At 50.1% G+C, this 20177-nt stretch overlaps 1 pseudogene across 1 annotated transcript; it reads right to left on the minus strand.

Annotated features, from left to right (window-relative positions):
• Positions 1-299: 299 nt before the first annotated feature.
• On the minus strand, positions 300-19956 carry LOC309361274 (inositol polyphosphate 5-phosphatase OCRL-like; annotated as a pseudogene). The gene is made up of 14 exons: positions 19945-19956; positions 19794-19911; positions 19517-19711; positions 13640-13822; positions 12819-12918; positions 12454-12704; positions 9019-9072; positions 7083-7186; positions 5538-5672; positions 4927-5037; positions 4295-4460; positions 3273-3481; positions 2870-2893; positions 300-415 (listed from the first exon to the last, which is right to left on the minus strand). The product of its transcript is annotated as an inositol polyphosphate 5-phosphatase OCRL-like (transcript).
• Between the last annotated feature and the right edge of the window lie 221 nt (positions 19957-20177).

Here is a 20177-nt window from a genome sequence, read left to right on the forward strand (position 1 = left end):
TGGGAGAGTCAAATCATTCCCCGCGTCTTCTAGTGGCGAGTCTCAGAGAGCCGCTTTGCTAGGGATAGACAGACAATGGTTGGGAACACTTGGGTTCTTCTGAGCCGCTCTAAGGAAGACCGTATGCTGGATGTCCCACCCGCTGCGCTCCACCAAGGTGCCACTATACTCACAGCAGGAGCTCGTAAGAGCGAGTCGGTAGCTAAGATATAAATCAATTGGGACGTTTGGAACCTGCACACCCCAAAACTGGTACTGGATTCCAGCCCACACCCATCCTTTCAATGGTACCCTCCCCCTCAGCTCACCTGGTGGCAGGCATTCTTGAAGAGGTGGTCCACCAAAAGCCAGATCTCCTTGGCCGCTCAGTGGAGTCATCACCATCCTGGGGTACGATATCCAGAAACTGCTTCTCCTGGAGGTCCAATGACAAGGGGGACTGGCATGAGAGCCTGACAGAATGTGTGCCAGTATGCATTCTTTCCTTGCTCCAGCTGGGTGGACAAGTCTTGCCCTCTGAGGCCACAACTAGGGCTGGGCGATAGGTGGCTTTCAACACGGTGATATATCACTAGCTAAACATTGCAATACACCAATATATCACGATGTCTGAAATAAGATGGAGCTATGTAGAGGCATTGGCTGGCTTCACGGTTTCCCCCGCATTGTGATTTCGGCTGCCCCCTGCAGGAGGGCAGGGGAAAGCTGAACCGGCAGAGTCCACAGGGGCTGCAGGAATCTAAAGAAGCATTGTCTGGCTTCACAGTTTCCCCCCACATGGTGTTTTTTGCATAGTACACACACACACATCATGATTCGCAATATATTGCCAGGTCAGAAATTATGAAACCAGTCTCACTATCTAGACTTCAAGCTGATTTGAAAATATATCGCCCGGCCCTAGCCACAGCAAGCATCTCAAGTGGGGAAACAAAAAACTAATTGCTCGCACCCCAAATCCAAGCTCCCCCTCCCCCTATTAATATGCAGCTAGTAATCCTCCCACTCCGGATGTGCAGTTCACCCAAAAGCTTACTGAATATGCAGCTGTGGACATGAGGTTTGGCTAACATTTTATTTAAATTGTTGGAACCTGCCCTGGGACCTTAGGGTGAAGGGCAGGAAATAAGTAACAAAAACAGCAACAGAACATGGATGGGCCTTCATAGGTTGATGGGCTGCAGCCCCAGCCAGCATGATGAGATGAGGGGGTCACATGTTCACCACCCCTTGTCTAGAGCACGTTGCAGAGGCAGGGGTAGAAACTGAGCAACAGCTGGAGCCCCAGCCCACGACTTTGTCTGGGCAATGCAGCACACAGCAGCTGGTGAACAATGCCTCCGGCCTCCTTCCCATCTTCCTCTCCAGGAATGTTCAGGGTGGTTATTTCTATCTCAAGCTACCACATTCAAGAGAAAGAGAAAGAGAGGAGGGGGGAGCAAGAGAGCTTTAGGAGCACAGCAGTGGCAAGCAGCCCATCACTGAAAGGAGTTGGCAAGGATGGAGAATTTGATCCCCTCATCCCCAGGGCAGCTGTTGATTAGGACCCAGTTCATCCCCCCTCCCCCCCCCCCCGCCAATACTCCCCGCCCCTGTCTTGAGAGAGAGAGAGAGAGAGAGAGAGAGAGAGAGAGAGAGAGAGAGAGAGAGAGTGTATTGGTGTGGGGAATGACACATGCTGTATCAGAGTCTTAGTGCAAGAGTAGCTGGTGCATGCTAAAGAACACAGGAGCCTTGCTGGGTTAGATCAGCATTCTGTTCCCACAATGGCCAACCACATGCCCTTGGGAGTCCATAGGGACACGGGGACAAGAGCACTCTGTCCATCATGTTCCCCAGAAACTGGTAATCAAAAGCATGTGGTTTGTGATAATAGTGGCAAGAAATAGCCCTGACCGGAGCCACTGATCAACATATCCTCCATGATTCTAAATGTCTACAGCTGTCCAAATTGACAGTCACCACGGTCTCCTTGTGGCTAGGATAATACACCCAAGTTGATCTGATTTCGAGAGGAGTGACATTTCCCTGAGCCACCCCAAAGCAGCCACTACCGCTTCCCAAATGCCAGTGCTCAGGTGGTGAGAGTAAGCCAGAGTGGCACAGCCTGTGCAGCAGTTGCTGAGCACAGAGACAAGGAGAAAACTGGCTCTTGGGGCCAGAGGGGGCTGGCGCCTGCATCATGAGACTGGGCTTTCTGCCTCCCGTGCTGCCAATCGCAAGCGGACCCAGAGTCAAGCAGCGATGGCAAATTCTGGTTTCGTCTCCGTTCTCCTCTGCCGAGTTCTACAAGGGCCACGTTGAGACTAGGGGAGAGACCAAAGCAGAGAGCTAGAGCCACCACCTGGACTGGATTTGAGTCAGAAGGCAGGCAGGTGCGGGTACCTGAGAGGAAAGTCCGGTTGGTGGGGTAGTGCCTGGTTTGCCCTAAGGGACCAGCTGCCACTGCATGGAGCAGCTGCTGATCGTTGACAAGGGCAACTCCATTTACGTGCCTTCGAGGCACATGCACACTGCCGCAGAGCTGGAAGGGGCACTGGAGGGGGCAAAAATGTCCCCCCCCCCCAAGAGCACAAAAGCGGCAAAGTGGCATGGAAACAGCATCTCGACTCCCTCCCAGGAGCTTTGGCACCGACCTTTCAGACCTGTGGAGAGTTGGAGCAAGGAGTTTTGCAGGGAGGCTGCTGGTTTTCAAAAGGCCTTTCAAAAGGGCTTCCGGGAGTTTAGAGGGTGTTTGCAGGCTTTTCCAATGCTGCCCCCAATATACGCAATTTCATTTAAATGCACGGCACCTCGGAACGCAACCCCCGTGTAAACCTGCTTTGAGCCCGCTACAAGAACATCTAGAGGATAGCAAACCAACTGTTACCTTTTCTAGGAAGCCGTCTTCTCCCTGAGATCAGAGGAGGAAGGCAAGAGCAACAGACAACCAAGGGTGTTAATGGCACAGGCCCTGAGAAGAGAAAGAAACAGCCCATTGGCTGAACAGAATCTGGGCAGATGGCAGGGAAATGCACACGGTTCAGTGGCCCTGCGAAAGGGCAGGTGGGAGGACCAGAACCTGGGATGACTCAGTCAAGGCAAACAAAGGGCATGAACAGCACACAGGAAGCGGATGCACAGCTACAGAAGCTGAAGCTGAATGCAGCGGAGGACCCCCAGCCCCCACATTGCTGAGTGGAAGAGCAGCTGTTTTCCAAGCAGGCAAGCAGAGTGGGAAGGGTAGACATCCAGCACATGAACCTGCCAGGTAAATCAACCCCTTTCCCTACCAGGTCAATAAGTCTGGTGACGGGAACTCCGCCAAGCGGCTGCCTCATCCAGCACAAGGCTTCCAAGGAGGTCCCGAAGCAGCTTGGTAGGTAGCTCCCACCGATGGTGAGGAAATAGTCCTTGCCAGGGTCAAGGTGAAGGACAAAGATAGCCTCAATCTTCTCTTCCTTGCTGACGTACACATCCAGGGAAATGTCCACCGTCTCACCTAAAACGGGAGGAGGTCAGGTAGATACACTCTTGGGCACAGCCAAGTTGGCTTGTCTGTAAATTAAAAGTGAAGACGGTGAAGAATTGAACAGAAGGACACAATAGGAGGCTGCTGGATCAGGCCAACGGCCCATCTAGTACAGCATCCTGTTCTCACAGGTGTATGGGGCAAACCTTAACTTCAAGAATTAGGAGAAGAAGCGACTCAGTTCCCACCCCCACCCCACTTTCCTCTCTAGTCCTCCAAAGCAGCAGCTGCACAGAAGATGGTGACAGGATACTGGGGGGTGAGAGAAAGTGATCCTAACAAAAGAATATCAAAAGGGAAAGGATTTTTGCGCCCCCAATGTAACTTTCTTTTTTAGTTTACATTTCATCGAATTTTTAAAGGTTTGGCTAGTTCTATATGTTCCCCAAGATATTTTTGTGCCTCCACAACATAAAAATACGATTATTTTTTTAAAAAAGTAATTTTTGGACGGACTGCTCTCACTGGTTCCCTGCGATGCCAAAAGGTGTTTGGGGACCCTCCAGCATTGCTTGGCTTCAATTCATTTGTCTGTGTGTCTTTGTTTAAAGCTGGTCACACACACTTTTACACTTTGGGCTCAGCTGCTTTGACGTGTGGCCCTTGGAGGCTTGAGCATGGGGCAATGCAGCCCACAAATGTTAAGCCTCCCCTGCTCTACCAAACTCCCAAGGTTTGAGGGAGGAGGGTTGGGAAGAGGAGGGGAAAAGGAAGGCCTTCCCTAGATGAGCCTTGGGGTCCCTTTCCAACTCTACAGTTCTCTGATTCCAGAGAGAGACGCGCAGGGCTCCAAGTATCCCTCGCAGGGCTCAGCGCGAAGCCATGGCTTCCAATACTGGCTGTCACTGAGCTTGGGGATAAAGGAGAAGTGGAGGGTGACCTGCCCGTTGTTTGTGATCTGGAACCTCTCCTTCTGCAGCTGCCGGAACTTCACATTCTCAAACGGAAACTGCAGAGCAAAACGGGGGGGGGGGGGGAGGAAAGAGAGTGTTTGCCTTCAGCAGAGGCAAGGAAACATGCTCCAGGGGGAAGTTTGTCCTTGGCCCCGGCCTCTCATTTAGGGGACTGCACATGCAACAGGTCCACGTGGGGCTCTCCAGATATTGCTGCACTTGCCACTGGCCATGTTGGCTGGGGATGATGGGAGTTGTAGTCCAGCATCTGGAGGGCACCACGCTGGCGACCCCTGGAGTCTTTGCCTGCAAGGAAGAGGAAGAGGCTGCCACTCAGTGGAAGGGCATCTGCCTTGCATGCAAAGGTCCCAGGTTCTATCCCCAGCATCTTCAGGTAGGGCTGGGAGAGATCCCCCGGAAATCCTGGGGAACCGCTCAAGACTGAGCTAGATGGGCCAAGGCCTTCTTTCCCCCCTGGTCTTTTTGCAGCAAACCCTCTTTAAGGGGTTGGAGAGGATCCTATTCGTCCTTACCTCCCTCCAGGGAGGGAAGGAATTCGTTCTCCATCCTGTCCATCAACTGAACAATATCCTCAATCACTTTCCGGTACCGTCGGTCATCCACAACCTTCACCTATCGGGGGGGGGGGGGCAGAGCACATTTGTTGGGGCTATGGACTAAAAAGGGGGGGCATGAGTTAAGAGCAGAAAGGCCTGATGCACCCCCTGTTCCCAGCCCTGAAAGAGGCAAGTACTGTAACTCTGAGAGCTTCCCCAGGATGGCAGCGGCTGTGACTTCCAGAGCCAATGGGCTGAAGCCCAATGCTCCAAGCCAAGTACCACAGAAGCTCCATTGCATGAATGGAGCCAACGGTTAAGGTATACAGTTCAGCCCATGTGGTCTGCCATGCCTGCAGGAGCAGCGTGTACTCAGAACAGTGGAGAATGGAAGCCTAGGGATTTAACAGAGCCAAAACCTGCCCACTCCTTGCACCGGAAGTCATTGGCCAAGGAGGAGCTCTGTGGAAAGGGGCCTGGTTGTTGGTCAGGGCCTGCCCAGATTCAAGGAGGTGCCACATAGCAGGCAACTAAAAAGCCTGAATAGATGATAGCCCTGGCCAGGGCAGGTGTTACCCTGTGAGGAAGAGGGAGCTGGCGGGCTTGTGGTCGCTCCTTTTCAATTCCATGTGGCTTCGGTAGCTGAGCTGATTCACGCTGCCTCCTCGCCAGAGGATTGGCTCACACCATGCTGGCACACGGCACTTCCCACTGCAAGGAGACAGTTGGACTGGCTGAGGCAACACACAAGGCTCACACAGTCAAACTTTGGCTCCACACACGGCCTGTGATCTTGACCACGGTCAAGAGCTGGAGATGATGGGGCTTGGGAGTCCAACTTCTGAAGGGGCAGACCTTGCAGGTGTGCAGGCATTTTGCCTCATGGAGAGAGTTGTCAGGAAATCAAAAGCTGCCTTCTACCAGGTCAGAATGATTTTCTGACCTCCCCCAGTTTGGATTCCTACATTGCAAGGGATTGGACGAGATGACCCTCGTGATCCCTTCCAACCCCACAATTCATTAATTAAGTCTCCTCTGGCTGGCAGCAGCTCTCTGTGGCCCAATCCTTTTTCAGGTGGAGGTGCCTTTCAACTTGAGACTCTGCATACAAAGCATATGGCACACCACCAAATGATGATCCTTCCCCAAAGCAAGGGGCCCCGTTATTCTTGTTCAGACACTATTTTTTCAGTGATCCAAAAGACCCTTTCTGGCACCTGAAATGCTGCCCAAAGGAGCCTGCCGTTTTCCGGCTTCGTCACTACATGTTCCGCCTGTCCTTTTGATTTCCCCATTACCACAGCAAGAGCAATGAAACTAGCAGGCCTAGGTGGCTTCTGACAGTTGTCAAGAACCACAAGAATATGCCACATCCTGGATGGTGAGGCTCAATGGCTACTAGCCATAATGGCCAGAGAACATACTCCACCAAGAGAAGCAGTATGGCTTGGAGGAGGGGAGCGTGCTGTTGCACCCAGGTCCTGTTTGTGGGCTCCCCGAGAGGCATCTCATTGGCCAATGTGAGAACAGGATGCTGGGCCAGATGGACCAATGGCCTGATCCAGCAGGGCTGCTCTCATGCTCTTATGCCCTGGCAGACTCATCTTGAGAGAGCACCAAGTCTCATTCCCAGACTTCCTTGACACAAACAGGATTCTCTGCTTAAACACGCCATGAAACAGGATGCTGATTATCAGGACAAATGTGGGGGAAAGGCTGCTTGTGGAAAAGGAGCCAAAGCATTTCCAGAGACTTTGAGCAGGGATGGCTTGAGGAAGACAACATATCACAGCCTTGCATTTCACAACTCGCCTAGCAGCCTTTGGCAACCGGGAATTCCATGCAAGCAAAGTGAGCAGGTGAAGGAGAGCTGGATCTCTCTCTTCCTCCGTGGCTTGGTGTCCATTCTGGCTGCAGAGGAAAGGAAGTCCGTCCAGCCCTCAACTCTAGCCCTCCTCCAACAGCTTGCTTAGCAGAAAGCCATGTTTAAAATATATGTTTTACTAGCCTGCTCAGGAGGATGGAAAGGCAGGACACTACTAGCATCTCAGCAGACTAGGAAAAACAAACAAGCCTTGCAGAAGAATGATTGAGAGGACTTACTTACAAAGGCTCAACTATCAAGCAGGATCTGTTTTAGAGTCGAATTTGTACGTCGGGATGAACTTGATCTCTCCCTCTGTGAAATCAGCAAAAGCTGTCTTTTGGGTACGCTGAATGTTTAGCTAAAGCCAAAAAGAAATCGCTTATCAGCAGAGAAGCAGAAGACCCCCTGTTGCCTGACAATGGAGTCTATTAACAGCCACTGTTGTGCTGGAAGACCAAGGTGAAGTACTAGTAGGTTAAAGGTAAAGGTAAAGGGACCCCTGACCATTAGGTCCAGTCGTGACCGACTGGGGTTGCGGCGCTCATCTCGCGTTATTGGCCGAGGGAGCCGGCGTACAGCTTCCGGGTCATGTGGCCAGCATGACTAAGCCGCTTCTGGTGAACCAGAACAGCACACAGAAACAGCGTTTACCTTCCCGCCAGAGCGGTACCTATTGATCTACTTGCACTTGGACGTACTTTCAAACTGCTAGGTTGGCAGGAGCAGGGACAGAGCAAGGGGAGCTCACCCCGTCGCGGGGATTCGAACCGCTGACCTTCTGATCGGCAAGCCCTAGGCTCTGTGGTTTAACCCACAGCGCCACCCGTGTCCCTACTAGTAGGTTAGCCAAGTGCAAAAAAGGGGTATACCTGCTGAGATCCTATCTTATACCCAATTCTTAAAGGTACAGGATGCTTGTGCATTTTTGCCCCATGTCATCTTAAATTACTTTGCTGCATCACACGACAGGAAAATCCTCTAACTCAGGAGTAGCAGACACGTGGCCCTCACAATGCTGCAGAACTACAATTCCCATCATCCCTGATTACTGGCCATGATGGCTGGAGCCAACAGGAACTGCAGCTCAGTAACATCCGGCAGACCACAGGTTAGCTATACCTCCAATAGACAATCTTATATGTACCAATAATCCATACAAACTGTTAACAACCACCAGAATACACCCCCGACACTATGAGCAACTGCAAAACCACCCTTTTGCATCCTACGTTGGCTCCCAGGACGTTTCTGAGCACAATTCTCAGTGTTGGCGCCAACCTTTAAAGCCCTAAATGGCCTCAGCCCTGAAAGAGTGTCTCCATCCCCATTGTTCAGCCCAGGCATCAGGGTCCAGCACCGAGGGCCTTCTGGCCTTTTCCTCACTGTGAGAAGCGAAGTTACAGGGAACCAGGCAGAGGGCCTTCTGAGTAGTGGCACCTGCCCTGTGGGACACCCTCCCGTCAGATGTCAAGGAGATAAGTAACTATACAGCCTTTAGGGAAGTTTTTAATGTTTTATGATGGTTTTGCATATGTTGGAAGTCCCCCCCTTGCCTTCCTTGCAGCATCCTTCTCAAAGGGCTAAGGCACGACTACGCTCACAGAGTTTAAATCCACCGTAAGGTGCAGCAATCAGGCCTGTTTCAACACAAAATACCAATGCTCCTTATGCCAAGTGGGAGAAAGGTCGTCAACATGATGAACACACAAACCTTGGAGAGAAAAATGTAAAACAAAAAGCACCAGCAATTTAATTGGACTTAATGGAAGTCTCTGCTGATAAGAACATGTGAGCAACACAGATTTTCCAGACAGATGCAAAACCTAGAGCAGGAAACCTTAGACCTTTCGATATTGCTGGACAGCAGCTATGCTGGGGCTGATGGGAGTCCAACAACATCTGGAGCGTGTGCTGAGCTAGGAAAGCCCTCTAACTGGGAAACGGCAGAGCAGTCCTACTTATTCCAAGGCAACCCTCCAACTTAATTGGGACTTGCTTCTAATTCAGGTTGCACAAACCGGCAACCTTAAAAAGCATTTGTAGAAGTCGCAGTCATCCTATGTTATAGCTACACTTTGCTCCTAACTGCCTGAAAGTGGTTTCTCTAGCCTAGGCTGGGGTATCCCAGACAAAGGAAATAAACAGGGCAATATCCTAAACCACCACATATAACACAAAGATGTCTCTCACCTGGTCGTAGGTCAGAAGTCTCTGAAGCTCATTTTTAGTGATCAGATGACAATGCTGGAAAAAAGCAAAGCAACCACAGCTACAGGCTAGCTCACGGGGTCGGGGGTCGGGGGTCGGGAGGCAGCCTGCTGCCACTTCCTGCAATATGTAGTAAGACTGATAACTAGGATTGGGCAGTATGATCATATTAGGCTAGTGCTCTGTGAACTAGACTGGCTCTTGAACTGCTTCCAGGCCCAATTCAGAGCATCCCATTTGGCCTTTCAAGTGTTTCAAGGTTTGGGGAAAGGGTACCAGAAGAAGGCCCACTTATGTTTGCACTGCCTCTCCACTGACTAGAATCCCTTTCCCAGGGAACTCCTGCTCTTTCAAGCATGGCAGGGCCTTTTCAGTCATGGCACCCGACCTTTCAGAATAATCTCCCAAAGAGGTTCACCTGGCCCCTGCTTTGATGTCCTTTCAGCAAAGACTTTTAGAATTTCCCCTGGTTCTCGAATTCATGGGCAGGGCGCTTGTGGCCCTCCAAACCCTGCTGTAGTACACAGGAACATGGGAAGCGACCTTATATTGAGGCAGACCATTGACCCATCAAGCTCAGGACGGACTACATGGACTGGCAGCAGCTTTCAGGCAGAGATCATGCCCAGCCCTAGCTGCACACACTGGTGACTGAGCCGGGAACCTTCTCCATGCAAAATGGCCGCTCTGCTTTCGCGTTACTGCCCTTAACAAACTGCAACTCCCACCCCGATCACTGGAGAAGTTGCCCACATTTGCTATAATCTCATCTAATACATCTCTGCCACTCGGTTTATGTTGCTCTCTCCTGGCTGCTCTAGTAGAAACCTTAGTGGTGCAGCTGCAGCAGCAGGGATCGCCGACACTGCACCCTCCTGGTGTTGCTGAAGTGGAACTCTCATGAGCCCGTCAGCAAGGCCAATTCTTAGCAATTATGGGAATTTTGGTCAATCAACATTTGGAGAGCACAATGCTGCCTGCCATAAAGAAGGCTGATCACCGAAGAATTGATGCTTTTGAATTCTGGTGCCGGAGGAGACTCTTGAGAGTCCCAAGGACTGCAAGAAGATCAAACCTCTCCATTCTGAAGGAAATCAGCCCTGAGTGCTCACTGGAAGGACAGATCCTGAAGCTGAGGCTCCAAGACTTTGGCCACCTCATGAGTGGCCAATGGATCCAAACTACAAGAAAGAAGATTCCACCTAAACATTAGGAAGAACTTCCTGACAGTAAGAGCTGTTCGACAGTGGAATTTGCTGCCAAGGAGTGTGGTGGAGTCTCCTTCTTTGGAGGTCTTTAAGCAGAGGCTTGACAACCATATGTCAGGAGTGCTCTGATGGTCTTTCCTGCTTGGCAGGGGGTTGGACTCGATGGCCCTTGTGGTCTCTTCCAACTCTATGATTCTATGAGAAGAGAAGACTCCCTGGAAAAGACTCTGATGGATGAATGTATTGCCAAAAATGTTATTTTTGTTTCAGTCATTGCAAATTCTGGACAAGATGGACTGTTTCAAGAAGTGGCAGAAAGACATTTCTAGATTTGTCTGGCAGGGCAAGAAGCCCAGAATAAAATTTAAAATACTAACTAACGCAAAGGAAAGAGGTGGATTTGCCCTGCCAGACCTTAAACTTTACTATGAATCAGCAGCATTCTGCTGGTTGAGAGATTGGCTGCTTCTTGAGAACACAGACATTTTGGACTTAGAAGGTTTCAACAATGTTTTTGGGTGGCATGCATATTTGTGGTACGACAAGGTTAAAGCACATAAAGCATTTAAAAACCATATTGTCAGGAAAGCATTGTTTAATGTCTGGATAAGATACAAAGACTTACTGGAAAATAAAACCCCAAGGTGGTTGTCACCAATGGAAGCAAAGGCTCAGAAAAAACTCAATATGGAGGCCAAATGGCCGCAATATTGGGAAATATTGGAACAAGAAGGAGACAAATTGAAATTGCAGAGTTTTGAGAAATTAAAAGATAAAGTGCAAGACTGGCTTCATTATTACCAAATAAGAGAGGCCTATAATTTGGACAAAAAAAATGGCTTCCAGGTGGAAAAATCAAAATTGGAAACAGAACTGTTAGATCCCAAAACTAAGATACTTTCAAGAATGTATAACTTGCTGTTAAAATGGAATACGCAGGATGAAATGGTTAAATCTGCTATGATTAAATGGGCACAAGACATTGGTCATAACATTATGTTTGCTGACTGGGAACAATTGTGGACCACCGGTATGAAATTTATGGCATGGCATGTAATGCATTGAGAGAGAATATTATGAAAATGATATACAGGTGGTACATGACACCAGTCAAGCTTGCAAAAATATATCATTTGCCCAACAATAAATGTTGGAAATGTAAAGAAAATGAAGGTACATTCTTTCACCTTTGGTGGACGTGCCCAAAGATTAAGGCCTTCTGGGAGATGATCTATAATGAAATGAAAAAGGTATTTAAATATACCTTCCTGAAGAAACCAGAGGCCTTCCTCCTGGGCATAGTCGGCCAATTGGTGCCAAAGAAGGATAGAGCTTTTTTCATGTATGCAACAACAGCAGCAAGAATACTTATTGCAAAGTATTGGAAGACACAAGATTTACCCACCCTGGAAGAGTGGCAGATGAAGGTGATGGACTATATGGAATTGGCGGAAATGACTGGCAGAATCCGAGACCTGGGAGAAGAGTTGGTGGAAGAAGACTGGAAGAAATTTAAAGACTATTTGCAGAAACACTGTAAAATTAACGAATGTTAAAATGATGTTGGATTGAAAATAAGTGGCATTAGCAACAAAGTTATTAAGAATATGCAAAAATGAATTGATAATGGTTGGAAATAAAGAGTTATAATATGTTAAGATATAGAGATAAGACAATGAATGAGGGTAAGGATTTGCTGATTTGATTATGTAAAGGGGATACAAAAAGGGGAGGTGAGAGGAGGTCAAGGAAACAAGCAAATGAGTTTAAAGTTATAAAAAAACAGATTTGTTTTTATTTTTTCTTATTTTCTTTTTGTCTTTTGTCTTTTGTATGTTGTATTTTTATTTTTATTTTTTCATGTATTTTTGTACTTATGTTTTTGTAAAACTTTAATAAATATTTCTTTAAAAAAGAGAAAAGACTCTGATGTTGGGAAAGATGGAGGGCACAAGGAGAAGGGGACGACAGAGGACGAGATGGTGGGACAGTGTTCTCGAAGCTACCAGCATGAGTTTGACCAAACTGCGGGAGGCAGTGGAAGACAGGAGGGCCTGGCGTGCTCTGGTCCAGGGGGTCACGAAGAGGCGGACACGACTAAACGACTAAACAACAACAAATGCTGCCTACCCTGAGCTACACACAGGCAGGAAAGTTACAGAAACGTGACTCAATTTGCTTCTCCAGATAGCGGAGACCAGCAAGTTACATCAGCCAAGGCTCTCTCCCTCCAAGCCCTCGAAACGCACTCGTGTTTCATGATTGTCAGCTGCGGCAGACCCTGGTCAGGGGGCAGGAAGCTCATCTGGGCACCGATATCCTTGTAATCCTGGTTTCGGCGCCCGAAGTCTTCCACGTGGGCAGCAAGGTGGGAATTGACCATGCAGAAGCTGGTATTGTTGCAGACAAGCCTCACGGCCACACACCCCTTGTTACCCTGCAGGGGCGGAGCAAAGATGGCTGTTAGTGAGCAAGCAGGAAAGAGGGGGAACTGGTTGGCAGAGATTAGAAAAACAGACAGACAGACAGACAGACAGAAAGATCGACGTAGGGAATTCCGCTGTCAGGGTCTACTCCCCATCTTCCCCATGATGCCTGTGGCCACTGTCTCCCTCATCACTTCCTTGATGCAGCTGAGCTGGTCCTTCCTGACAAAGATGAGCACCAGCTGCACCTAGAAGATGCAAGGTACTGGGATGTCTACCAGCTCTGTTCATTGCTTGCTGTCCTGGGCCGGCTGGATGCAGATAGGAGTGGCAGGTGGCACCAACTGGGGATCCCCCAAGGGAAGAAGGCTCAGAGCCAGGGAACTGGTGGGGGGTCGTCCGAGGGAGAAGAGGGAGCAGACTGTGAGCAAGAGGAGGTGTTGGAAACTGAAGAGGCAGGAGGGCAGGAAGATTCTGTGGCAAACAGCAGCCCAGAATCCGAGGCAGAAGTGGAGGCTGGAGGCGGGGGTCAAGAGGCAGAGATCAGGCAGGCTGCTGAAGAAGCCAGGGGGTCTCCCCATCCTGCTGCGATCAGCTCCCCTCCCTGCTGGTCTCCCAGAACACAGAGAAATTAAGAGGAGGGAGCAAAGACAGGCAAGGTGTCAGAGTCTCAGGATGCTTGGGAAGGACCAGGGGGAGGAGGAGACTTCAGAGAGTGGTGGGTGGGTAGCAACCTTCAGCCTTCACAACTACCTCACTGGGGCAAGACCTGTTGGGAAAGGTTTCTGTGATCACGAGGCCTGCACGGTTTGGGTTTCTTTGAATAAAGAATGTGGGCTTCTTTTGAATAAAACACCACTGACACCAGGTGTTTTTTCTTGCTGACCTCCTCCTCCTCCTCCTCCTCCTCCTCACTCCAGCTCCTGACAGCTGTCTGGCTGCTGAAGAAATGGGTGGGGTTGGACTTACTTTCTTGTACTTGGATTTGGAACGCAAAGCCTTTTCCACAGCTGTCAGCCACTCTTGCTCCTTTGTCGAGTCCAAGTAGAAGAAAGCCTCTGTGCTCAGGTCCAGCTCCTGGAACCGAATGCCCAAGTGCCAAAGAGAAGGATGTGGAAGTGCAGGAATAGGACTCCAATCGGAACAGACGTGCTGGTCAAATATGCAAAGACAACAGGAGTGTGCAAGGGCAGGCAAGATCAGGACCAAGAACAAACAAGTAATGCCAGCCACTTCTTCCTCAGCTTAGCTATTCGGGGCCCCAAAGGAGCTTTGCTAATGAAAGAAAAAAAGCTTTTCCCTTGTATTTTTTAAGATGTGTCAGCCATCCTGATATCTAAGCACTATCCCAGTAGCCACAGGCAACCAGAAATTCTTTGAAGGCAAGTGAGTTGGTTGATCTCTCCATTCTTCCTTCACCTGGCAACCTGGTTTCCAGGATGGCTTTCTGGGAGCAGAAAACCACCTCTCAGATCTGTTGTGCCAAGCTTGTTTGCTAGAAGATTACCCCGTAACACCCTTGTCCTCTTTGCAAACCTCCTAAAAGGCTAGCCTTCTGTGTTTCCATGCTGGCCATGAAGGAATGGGCATTCCCGACTCTGAAAACAGCACAGAAATACAGCCTGTCTAGTAAAGGGGTAAAAAGAGCAAGCTAAACAGCCTCTGTAAAACAGTAGCATCTGAAGCTGCTAAGCACATACTGATAAACATATCATAAAAGGAGACATGAAAAACAAATGGCCACTGGGTACTACTAACAGTGGGACACGGGTGGCGCTGTGGGTTAAACCACAGAGCCTAGCACTTGCAGATCAGAAGGCCGGCGGTTCGAATCTCCGTGACGGGGTGAGCTTCCGTTGCTCGGTCCCTGCTCCTGCCAACCTAGCAGTTCAAAAGCACGTCCAAGTGCAAGTAGATCAATAGGTGCCGCTCCGGCGGGAAGGTAAACGGCATTTCCGTGTGCTGCTCTGGTTCACCAGAAGCGGCTTAGTCCTGCTGGCCACATGACCCAGAAGCTGCACACCAGCTCCCTCGGCCAGTAAAGCGAGATGAGCGCCGCAACCCCAGAGTCGGTCACGACTGGACCTAATGGTCAGGGGTCCCTTTAACTTTACCTTACTACTAACAGTACGAGGAAATAACCAAAGCAAAAACTCAAAAACTTTGTTTGAAGTAGTAAGCTTAGCATTATAAGGATGACCCACACCAAGTGTTGGGGGGGGGGTGTCACACCTCCCTTTCCTCCAGCACAGCTTTTAGGAGGAGTTCCAAAGGTTTTGCTTCAGTTTTGGATTAACTGCATCTTGTCACAATGTCTGAAGCTGCACAAACCGCTTCATTTGAACCATGGCTCCTTGAAACAAGCCCATTTCCAATCGTGGGTTTACAAAGCTGGTCAAATGAACCACCTTAGGATCTGGACACACCAAACTGTGGTTAATTTAAAATCCAAGTGGAAGCTTCCCAATAGGCTTGGGGTGGGGGAGAGGTGTGCAAACCTGGAGGAGAGGCTGCCGTCCTGCTCATAATATGAAGCCACGGTTCAGTATGTGGCACCAAGGGAAATTGCCCACCACAACTAATACTTTCAATTACCCACCCATGTGGCCTGAGTGAACAGGACAGACTTTGCCTGGCACCCAACAATAAAGCTGTCATGTAGATGTCGCTTTCTCCAGCCCCAACTCTGATACAGGTTATAATAATAATAATAATAATAATAATAATAATAATAATAATAATAATAATAATTTATTATTTATACCCCGCCCATCTGGCTGAGTTTCCCCAGCCACTCTGGGCGGCTCCCAATCAGTGTTAAAAACAGTACAGCATTACATATTAAAAACTTCCCTGAACAGGGCTGCCTTAAGATGTCTTCTGAACGTCAGGTAATTCTTTATCTCTTTGACATCTGATGGGAGGGCGTTCCACAGGGCGGGCGCCACTACCGAGAAGGCCCTCTTTCTGGTTCCCTGTAGCCTCACTTCTCGCAATGAGGGAACCGCCAGAAGGCCCTCGGCGCTGGATCTCAGTGTCCGGGCTGAACGATGGGGGTGGAGACGCTCCTTCAGGTATACAGGACCGAGGCCGTTTAGGGCTTTAAAGGTCAGCACCAACACTTTGAATCGTGCTCGGAAACGTACTGGGAGCCAATGCAGATCTCTCAGAACCGGTGTTATGTGGTCCCGGTGGCCACTCCCAGTCACCAGTCTAGCTGCCGCATTCTGGATTAATTGCAGTTTCCGGGTCACCTTCAAAGGTAGCCCCACGTAGAGCGCGTTGCAGTAGTCCAAGCGGGAGATAACTAGAGCATGCACCACTCTGATGAGACAGTCCGCGGGCAGGGAGGGTCTTAGCCTGCGTACCAGTTGGAGCTGGTAGACAGCTGCCCTGGACACAGAGTTAATCTGCGCCTCCATGGACAGCTGTGAGTCCAAAATGACTCCCAGGCTTCGCACCTGGTCCTTCAGGGGCACAGTTACCCCATTCAGGACCAGGGAATCCTCCACACCTGCCCGCCTCCTGTCCCCCCAAAACAGTACTTCTGTCTTGTCAGGATTCAACCTCAATCTGTTAGCCGCCATCCAACCTCCAACCGCCTCCAGGCACTCACACAGGACCTTCACCGCCTTCACTGGTTCTGATTTAAAGGAGAGGTAGAGCTGGGTGTCATCTGCATACTGATGAACACCCAGTCCAAACCCCCTGATGATCTCTCCCAGCGGCTTCATATAGATATTAAAAAGCATGGGGGAGAGGACAGAACCCTGAGGCACCCCACAAGTGAGAGCCCAGGGGTCTGAACACTCACCCCCCACCACCACCTTCTGAACACGGCCCAGGAGGAAGGAGCGGAACCACTGTATGACAGTGCCCCCAGCTCCCAGCCCCTCTAGACGGTCCAGAAGGATGTTATGGTCGATGGTGTCAAAGGCCGCTGAGAGATCCAGCAGAACTAGGAAACAGCTCTCACCTTTGTCCCTAGCCCGCCGGAGATCATCAACCAGCGCGACCAAGGCAGTTTCAGTCCCATGGTGAGGCCTGAATCCCGATTGGAAGGGATCCAAATGGTCCGTTTCCTCCAGGCGTGCTTGGAGTTGTTCAGCAACCACCCGCTCAATCACCTTGCCCAAGAATGGCAGATTTGAGACTGGGCGATAGTTGGCCATTCACCACCCCGCAGAGCCCATCGCCCAGCCCTTCCCGGCTCGCTTTTATCAGCCAGGATGGGCAAGAATCAGGGAGACAGGTGGTCGGTTTCACTCGTCCAAGCAGCCTGTCCACATCCTCGGAGGTAACAGATTGGAATTGATCCCATGTAACAGGACCAGACAGAACTCTAGCACTCTCTCGCCCTGGCCCTGCTCCCACGGTGGAGTCTAGCTCCTTCTGAATCTGAGCGATTTTATTCGCAAAAAACTTTGCAAAAGCATTGCAGGAGGTCTTGGGGTCCCTACCAGGCCCCGGTGGTACAGGTGGTTCTGATAGATTGCGAACCACCTGAAAAAGTCTCCTGCTGCTGTTTTCTGCAGATGCAATGGAGGCGGCGAAGAAGGCCCTCTTCGCCGTCGCCATTGCCACTTGGTAGGCTCGACGTTGAGCTCTAACCCGTGTCCGGTCTGATTCAGAATGAGTTTTCCGCCACCGGCGCTCTAGCCGTCTCAACGATTGTTTCATCACCCTCAGCTCCGGGGAAAACCACGGGGCTGTCCGGGCTCCATGCAATCGGAGAGGGTGCTTCGGAGCCAGACAGTCAATAGCCCTGGTTAACTCCGCATTCCAGCGTGCCACCAGGGAATCAGCTGAAAGGCCATCAACTTGGGATAAAGCATCCCCTACCACTCTCTGGAAGCCAATTGGATCCCTTAAGTGGCGGGGGCGGACCATCCGAATCGGTCCCACCTCCCTGCGTAGGGGAAGGGTTGCGGAGAAGTCCAGTTGCACCAGGAAGTGATCTGACCATGGCACTTCTTTTGTTTCGCTTTTAGTTAATGTCAGATCACCAACATCCGTAGAGGTAAACACCAAGTCTAAGGCATGTCCGTGGCTATGAGTTGGGCCAGACTTATTCAGGGACAGCCCCATGGAGGCCATGCTTTCCACGAAGTCCCGAGCAGCCCCTTGTAAGATCGTGTCGGCATGGATGTTAAAATCCCCCAGGACAACTGTTACGGCAAAAATCTGGGTGCGAGGCTGCTCTGCCACCCAGCTCATCGGACTCAGTCCGTGGGTCCCTGCGGAGGAAAATGAGCTCAGCCGGAGACAGGAGCAAACTGCAGAAGATCCAAGTTTATTGGCCAACAGGTTCAAGACGAGATTGAACAGTGAGAAAGGGGTGACATGAGTTTTTGAAACTTCCCTCCATGTCCCAGAATACAGTGCAAAACACGTCATGAATACATTAAAGAGAGGTTTGGTTACACAGATTACATCATGAATATATTAAAGGGAGGTTGGGTTACACAGATTAACATATGGAGGAGGGAGGGGGGAATATGCAGAGCTACACCGGATTAACATAAGGAGGAGGGAGGGGGGAATATGCAGAGCTGGAGATATGCACAGATAAACACTTCCTGGGGATGAGAAAACAATGGTCTCAAATATGCATAGTCTGGCACCTGACATTGCCTGGAGGAAAGGCTGATCAGAGCAAACTGGCACGTTGATTTTCTATGAATTTTATAGATTTTAGTCCCTTTTGACATTGACAATTGGAAATAAATTGATATATTGTAGCGAAGAAGAAGGTGAAGAAGACATGCCCCCCCCCTTCCGTAACAGTAACCAAGCTAGGTGTCTCCAGGAGCATATCCGCCACGACCTGAAGCAGCTCGGGCAGGGAATCCTTGGTGCAGCGGGGAGGTCGGTACACCAGTAGGAATCCTGTACTGCCCCTATTGCCCAACTTCCAGAACATGCACTCAGAAAACTGGGTCTTCCCAATAGGACGCCTGGTGCAGACTAATGACTTCCTAAAAATCACTGCAACCCCCCCCCCCCCCGCCCACATGACCTGGGTTGCTGTGCGTAAGAGAAACCTGGTGGGCAAGCAGCGGCAAGGACAGGCCCATCTGCTTCATCCAACCAGGTCTCTGTCACACATGCCAGATCAAATCCTCCATCCACAATCAGGTCGTGGATGGCAGTGGTTTTATTCATCATTGACCTGGCATTGCACAGCAACACCTTCAGGTCATGTGGGTTTCCCTTGCTGATTACTGTATCCTTCCGGTCAGGACCAGACCTGGAGGCAGGGATAGTCCTCAAACAACGACTAAACCTGCCTCCTCGGTAATGACATGGTCTGGTCTTAGCATAACTCCTCCTCCTGCCCGTGATCACTGAGATCGGGTGTCCCAATACATCTCCCCCTGTGGAACCTGCCCCACCCAATCTATTGGCTGAGGCCCACTCCCAGGCAGCCATGACCCTTCCCCTTAAAAGGCAAAATACAAACTATATAATAATTTAACAGAATAATAATAATAATAAAACAAAACAGAACAGAACAAAACAAAACAAAGCAAGAAACAATAGCCCTGACTAAATGCTTATCCCACCCCAAGCAAAAATAAAGTAATGAAATAATATAATATTATAAAAAAACAACAACCACCATTTAAAGTGCTGCAAATTAAAAGCGATTAAAACATTTAAAACCATTGTGTCCATTGCTGCTGGTAGCTGCTCTAAACTGTAGTGGTAGTGCAGGCCCCGCCCCCTAGGCCGGATGGAGTTGGCAGGAGAGGGAGCGGTCCTCCCAACACTCACGCAAGCAGCAGCAGCAGCAGCCGTGTCCCGGAAGCCTCTCTCAGGCCTCTTATGCTGTGGTGGTTCCACTGGTCTTTGCACTTTGGCATGATCCGAGCTGAAATTCTGGGTGTTGACATATTCCTTCTCTCTCTTGGCGAGGACGTGCTGGATGAGTCCCTCTCTCTGTCCGGACTGCGGATGTGTGGAAGGCACAAAGAGCTGGCGCATAGTGTGGGTCATTGGGGTTGCTTCTTGCTCATGCTCTCCTTGTCACGGATACGCCTCAGGGAGATGAGAACACAACTCAAGTAGTCCTTCAAAGCAAGGAGGTGGGAGGGCACAGTACACCTCTAAGGCAACTTACAGCCTGCTTGGTGGCAGCGGTGGGGGTGGAGGCTCCCCATTTGCTGATTCTGCAGGTTTCTTTCCTTCTCCATGAAGTTATCCTCGAATCCCAGAATTCCCGAGAGAGGAAAAGACTTCTGAGGTTAGAGAGGCTTGTCGCCGGAAATCACCCCCCCCTCCATTAACACGTGTAACGCACAAGCACCACACTCACACATGCACGCAGCTCCCCTCCCTGACCCCAGAGATGTCCCTTTAGAGGGCCATCTCTTAACAGCCTTCCGTAAATAAGGAAGCGCTAGTCTGACAGCTCTTCTCTACAGCGCTCCGCATTGCCCTATCTTTATTGTGAGTAGACCGGCCGCCTGAACTTTAGGTCAAACGGCGGCCGCCTCAGCCAATC

Source organism: Podarcis melisellensis, assembly GCF_964234715.1.
Source record: "Podarcis melisellensis genome assembly, chromosome: W".
Taxonomy (NCBI): domain Eukaryota; kingdom Metazoa; phylum Chordata; class Lepidosauria; order Squamata; family Lacertidae; genus Podarcis; species Podarcis melisellensis.